Genomic DNA, 6704 nt, shown 5'->3' with positions numbered 1-6704 from the left:
AGCGACACCAACTGCCTCCTGTTATTGCAACGTGTTGAGAACTGTACCCAAAGCTCTATTGGGAACTCATTCCTATCTAGTACTTCACTCATTTAGATGCTTCATTAACTTCAGTCTATCAATTTAAATGAACAAACACTCTTTGTATTCCGTGCGTCCGAGGCGCTTTTCTTGATTTATCATCATCAGGGACGCTCAAACTTTAATATTAGAAGGCCAAGGATATAAAAATACGTAGAAACGTTAAGAACTATATCCCCAAAAGGGACCCAAAAGGAATAGTAAATTCATCTAAGGTCGACATTGCCTGAGGGAGTTCAAACCTCAGTTTCATTTTTTAGTTTTGGTTTATTAACTTACGGTGAATTTAAGACATTTCCTAGAACAATTTGTTTTCAGTCAACAGACTCGGTAGTCCCATTATTTGATATTTTGAAGAGTGAACGACACATTATACATGTATATCTAAAATTATTTCGAACACTAACATTTTGTTTTGACTGATAGAGTTTTATTTCATACATGAGATTCGCAGGAAGAAAGTAGAGAAGCTAACATGTTATTACTCTAAGTTCACGTTCTGCTACATAGATTATGTCCTCTCACTACATAGATTATGTCCTCTCACTACATAGATTATGTCCTCTCACTACATATTTCAAAGTTTAGTTACTACGTTGCACGAAACTATCCCATCCAACTTGAAATAAAGGATACCACATATCCAATTAAGTCTGTCTCATATCTTGACTAACATCTTAAAATAGACAATGTGGATCGGTTGAAAACAAAATTTTATGCCAAAAAGGAATGATTTCAGCTTCAAAATTGTGAATCTTTCATTTCTCTGTCACAACATTCAAGCAGCTCCTGCATATGGAGTTTTTATCTCTTAGTTGATGCAATATTCAAGAGCCTGCATTTTCTATTATGATTTCCTTGAACGTAGGATGCTGCTTACAAGGAAGCAAAGCATAACAAAAGGGTTCCAAGTGGTAAAGTTGGAGTTATCCATTCGAAAGTTGTATGGACGCCATCGCGAGTTGACCGTTAAAGAATATCTGTGTCACAGATGAAACATATATGTTCCAATTGTCGTAATCCCAATCCAGGCATATGTTTCTCGATTGTGACATCACTTTATTTTTGGTGGTGTTCGTGTTGCTCACTTTTTAGTTTTTCATGTCATGTTTTGGGGACGTGTTTATGTTTTCGTCGCCTTTCGTTTTTTGCCATGGCTTCGTCAGTTTCTCTTCGACTTGTGAGTTTTAAATGCTTCCTTTGAATTTGTATCATTGTATCCTTTTAGGACACAGCAAACTTAGATTATTTGCAGACGATAGTAATATACAGGCCGATCAGATCTTAAAGTAACTGCAACAAATTTCAGGATGATCCTGATGCAGTAGACAGCTTTAGAGAACAGCCCCATTCTGCTGTTCTCTATACTCTCATATAAATATCAAACCTTTTGTACATAATTTTATACACCCAATTTCGTTCATCTGCACTACCAAACAATTTGTACAATATAGCACCGAATTTCCTTATCTACTTTGTTGATTATTTTTTGTAAATAGGCCACGCATGCAATAGTAAATAATCATCAGCCTGCTTTATGGTTTATTGCATATTCAAAGAAGAAAAAGAAAAAGCCTGTTAAATGTAAACGCTTTCAAAATGTCATTTTTTTAAGTCAGAATTTCAATACAAACATGGTTACTGAAAACCGAATCTTGCTATGTGGGTAATCAAAAGGTATGGCCACTTTCCAATACATTTTTTTTCACACAAGTATTTGTTCCCCCCTAAAAGTCGTGTAGTCTTTTAAATAACCTGAATTGACAGTTACTTTAAGTATCTCTCCAAAATTTTTATTAGGACATTCAAAGTAAAAACCCAAACTTCTACTTCGTCTCTTTCGATGGAAAATTTAACAAAGCATGTTAAACTCAACACAGATTTTGTACGTCAGGCGCGCGTTTTGATTAATCAAAATTGTGTCAAAAGGTCACGTATAAATCTTTGTCTAACATTTTGATGTTATGAGTTATGGATATCATAGTTATACTTGTTTGTAAAATATTTTAATAATTTTAACTCTCAGTTATTGATTTTGCTCTTCTAGATTTTGTAAACTTTTAGACGTTGACTTTTTGTTTAAACAAATAAAAAGGAAGTTGGACGTGCCTCTATAGCCTTACTTAGGGTCTTCAACGGACTGTTAATTTACAGACAATTTAAAGGTCATATTTGTACATGATCAAAATGCCAATCACAACGGAATGACACTTAACCTGTATAACGAGTACTTTACGAAGTACGCCACCGGGTGCGGGACTTTCTTGCTGCGTTGAAGATCCACCGGTGGCATAAGGATGTTTTCTGCTCTTTTGTCTGGTTGTTGTCTCTTTGACACATTCCCCTTTTCCATTCTCTATTCTATCTTATATCTGTGCTTTGTGTCTATTGGTTTATATTAGTTGTTTTTGTGCCTCGCGCCGATTGTTTGAGTTCAGCCACTTTGCATTGCAAATGATTTTTACAATTTGTTCGTATGGTGTGCTGTTACACCACTGTTCAAGGTTAGGGGAGGGTTGAGCGCTCACAAGCATGTTTAATCCCGCCACATTCTATATATGCCTGTCCCAAGTCATGAGCCTGTAGTCCAGTGGTTGTCGTTGGTTCATATCTGTCATATTTACTTTTTGTAAATTGTTTTGTTATGAATTAGGCAGTTAGTTTTCTTAATTGAAATGTTTCACATTATTCATGTCAGGGCCTTTTATAGCAAACTATGCGATATGGCTGGTTATCATTGTTGAAGGCCGTACGATTGCCTATTATGCTTATATCATGACCACTTCATTTGAACTTTGGTGGATAGTTGATTCATTGTAGAAGGCCGTACGGTGGCAAATAATTGCTTCTATCCACTTCATTTGAACTCTGGTGGATATTTGTCTCCTTGTTGAAGGCAGTACGGTGGTCTATAATTGCTTATATCTACATCATTTGGTTTCTGGTGGATAGTTGACTCATAAGCAATCGTACCACATCAACTTTTTGTTATTCAAACATTCCCGTCTAAATTACAAAATTTATCAGTTTCTTTCATCACGTTGGTCCTATAAAGGTGTGAAAAGTTTGACCTTTGTTATTATATCACAGCTTCTCCTGTCATGTGAACTATTGACTTTATACCTGTAAGGTAAATTTATCACCTTGCAATTACCAAGCACTAAATGTTACGTCAGCTTTTAAAGTGACTTAAATAACTGCCAAAGGACAAACGCGTCATATCATATCCAGTGTAATTAGTTATTTATTTAAAAAAATGACATTTAGTTTTTGAACTTAGCAACAGTTCATTACATAAATGTTACTCGAGTATAATCAATTGACGTCAAGCAGCAATACTTATTTAAAAATAAACTTCAGAAAGACCAAATCAAGTATATCGCAACTTAATTGTGATTTTGAACAATCTATTACTAAATTGTGACTTTGAACAAATTACAATATGTAAAAAAATTGTACATTTACTTTATAGAAAGTTCAGAATTTTCTAAATATCAATTTTTTTTATCCATCTTAAATCACAACTACAAACTTAGTAAACGTTAACCATGGTTGTCTTTTTTACAGATCGGTTTCAAAATTGTTTTTCGTATAAAAAGGTGTCCGTCATGGGAAATATTGACTCATTCCATTTTTCTTTATGTCTTTTTTACCTCGACGATTTTTGTATGTGAAAATAATATAAAAGGTCTTGAAACTATTCCATCGTTTTGTCTAGAACATTTTTGAAGTTTATTTATATATAAGTATATGGTAAATGATACTATCTTATACAGGCTGGATCTGAAGAAGATGTACAAAATACTCTGGACGTTTTTCAACTAAACTGTTCCCAGTGGACATTATTCTTTTAAACTAAAATACACGTTTTTGTTTTCTCGAGTTTATAATTTTGAAATATATTGATCAAGTATTGAAATTCTCTATTCTGGTTCACATTTTGGCTTATTGTTGTTCAACTATAATGGAACGTTTTCTGTTGCAAATAAGAGGACATGATATGATTCCCAATGAGACGACTATCAATGCAGATGCAACAAAAATTTGAACAATTATAGGTCACCGTACGGCCTTAAAACTACGAGTAAAAACACATACCATATAGTTATCTATAAAATATCTCGGTATAACAACATTTAAAAAAAACAAACAAAAACAGCGACCAGATTTACTCTACAACAAAGAATAAAAAATATATAACAGATGGCAACCAACAACAACAACTGAATAACAGGTTTGCGATACCTATATGTTGTTATTGTACAAGTTCATGTTTTACTCTGACTGTTTATGATGTCTTTACTCTAAATCCATTAAATGTTGGATGTGTACTGATTGATACTTTAGTCTTATATATATGATTATTTTATTATTTGTTATTGGCTTTGAACTAGCTGTCAGTAACTGCGAATACTCTCAGATAAATTATGTACCTTGTGTCATTTTTGTTGTGATGGATGTATAAATACCCTGCCACGTCAAGTCTGTGTTTTTGTTAGATGTTTTTCTGCTTTGTATCGATCTGATGAGTTCAGCCCTTTTCGAATGATTTTTATATTTTGTTCTTATGTTGTACTGTTACACCACTGTACCAATAAGGGGTGGGTTGACGCCTTCAAATGTGTCCTAAGTCAGGAGCCTGTAATTCAGTGGTTGTCCTTGGTTCCTGTATGTCATATTTGTTTTTCGTAAAATGATTTGTTATAAATTAAGCAGTTAGTTTTCTTAATTGAATTGTTTCATATTTTTCATGTCGGTGCCTTTTATAGCCGACTATACGGTATGGCTTTTTTTCTCATTATTAAAGGGCATACGGTTTTCTATAGTTGCTTACATCCACTTCCTTTGAACTTTGGTAAATAGTTGTCTAATTGTCAATCATACCACATCTCCTTATTTTAGTATTAACACATGCTTTAATTTTATTCCACATATTGTAAATAACTTTAAAAGATTTTCCCAAAACATTATTTTCAGCAGTTTTTGCCACATGCCTAATCTTCATACAGTGTCAAATGCTTTTTTTTTAAATCCATACATGTGTAGAATATATTTCTCTTATGTAACAAATATAGTGCAATCAGTGCATGTCACTAGTAACAGAAAATATTGTCAATAGTGGAAGTTCCCTTTGTAAACCAGGCTTATGCAACTCGTATTATAAAAGATGTGGTATGATTGCCAATGAGACAACTCTCCACAAGAGACCAAATGACACAGAAATGAACAACTATAGGTCACCGTACGGCCTTAAACAATGAGTAAAACCCATACCGCATAGTCAGCTATAAAAGGCCCCGAAATGACAGAAGGTTGTTATGTCAACTAATTCATCACACATATTTTGTAAGTCTGCATTGCCCATAAATGATACTAGTGATATGTCCCTCTAAGAACTGGGATTCAAAGGGTCGTCTTTGGTTTATTTTTTTTTTTTAAATAGATCAAATTGTACCTAGTGTTCGTGTTTCAGATCTCCGTTTATATTGGTATCCAAATTTTTTTAACAATTTGATATAACGGCAAAAATAAACGAACGGTAGATTTGATGTATTCATTTAAAATGAAAATGTTCAATCACTCAGGACTGGTTTCTGATGGGTGAAACTCTTGAGGAATGGCAGTCCGCTCTGGAAACGGTATCAAACCGTCGTACAACTTAATTGACAATTCACTTGGAAACTCAACATATACCCTCACGACACTTACCAAAGAGGAAATCCTTGACAATCATAGGTCTGTTCTATGTTCCTCTGGAATTTCAACCAAAGATGAAGAACTGGATCTTCCATCACTGTATTGGATACCTAAACTACATAAATGTCCTTACAAACAACGGGATATTGCTGGGTCTTCTAAGTGCTCCACGAAACCTCTTTCTAAATTATTAACATCTATTTTATCAGCAGTCAAAGCCGGGCTCCAAATTTATTGCGAAACTGCCTATTCTAGAGGTGGCGTGAATCAGATGTGGATACTAAAAAATTCCAAAGATCTTTTAGAGTACATACAATCTATAAGACTCTCTCATCTTGCAATAGTATTAAAACATTTGACTTTTCTACACTTTACACAAGTATTCCCCATTCCAAACTAAAAGACAAATTGAAACAGTTGGTATTACTTTGTTTCATTAAAAAGAATGGCGAACGTAGATACAAGTATCTTGTCTTGGGGAGGGATAAATCCTACTTTGTAAAGAATCATTCTGAACAAAAAATTCTCTGAAACTGACATTATCAAGATGCTTGATTTCTTGATTGACAACATATTTGTAACGTTTGGAGGACGTGTTTTTCAACAGACTGTCGGAATTCCAAAGGGAACCAATTGTGCCCCTCTTCTTGCCGACTTTTTTCTTAATTATTATGAGGCTGACTTCATACAGGAACTTCTTAGGAAGAAAGATAAGAAGTTAGCAATATCCTTTAACTCTACGTTCCGCTATATAGATGATGTTCTCTCACTAAATAATACAAAATTTGGTGACTATGTTGAACGAATCTATCCCATCGAACTAGAGATAAAGGATACTACAGATACAGTTAAGTCTGCCTCATATCTTGACTAACATCTAGAAATTGACAATGAGGGTCGGTTGAAAACAAAACTTTACGACAAAA

This window comes from Mytilus californianus, unplaced genomic scaffold (assembly GCF_021869535.1).
Source record: "Mytilus californianus isolate M0D057914Y unplaced genomic scaffold, xbMytCali1.0.p SCAF_7, whole genome shotgun sequence".
Classification (NCBI taxonomy): domain Eukaryota; kingdom Metazoa; phylum Mollusca; class Bivalvia; order Mytilida; family Mytilidae; genus Mytilus; species Mytilus californianus.
This window is presented reverse-complemented; position numbering follows the sequence as displayed.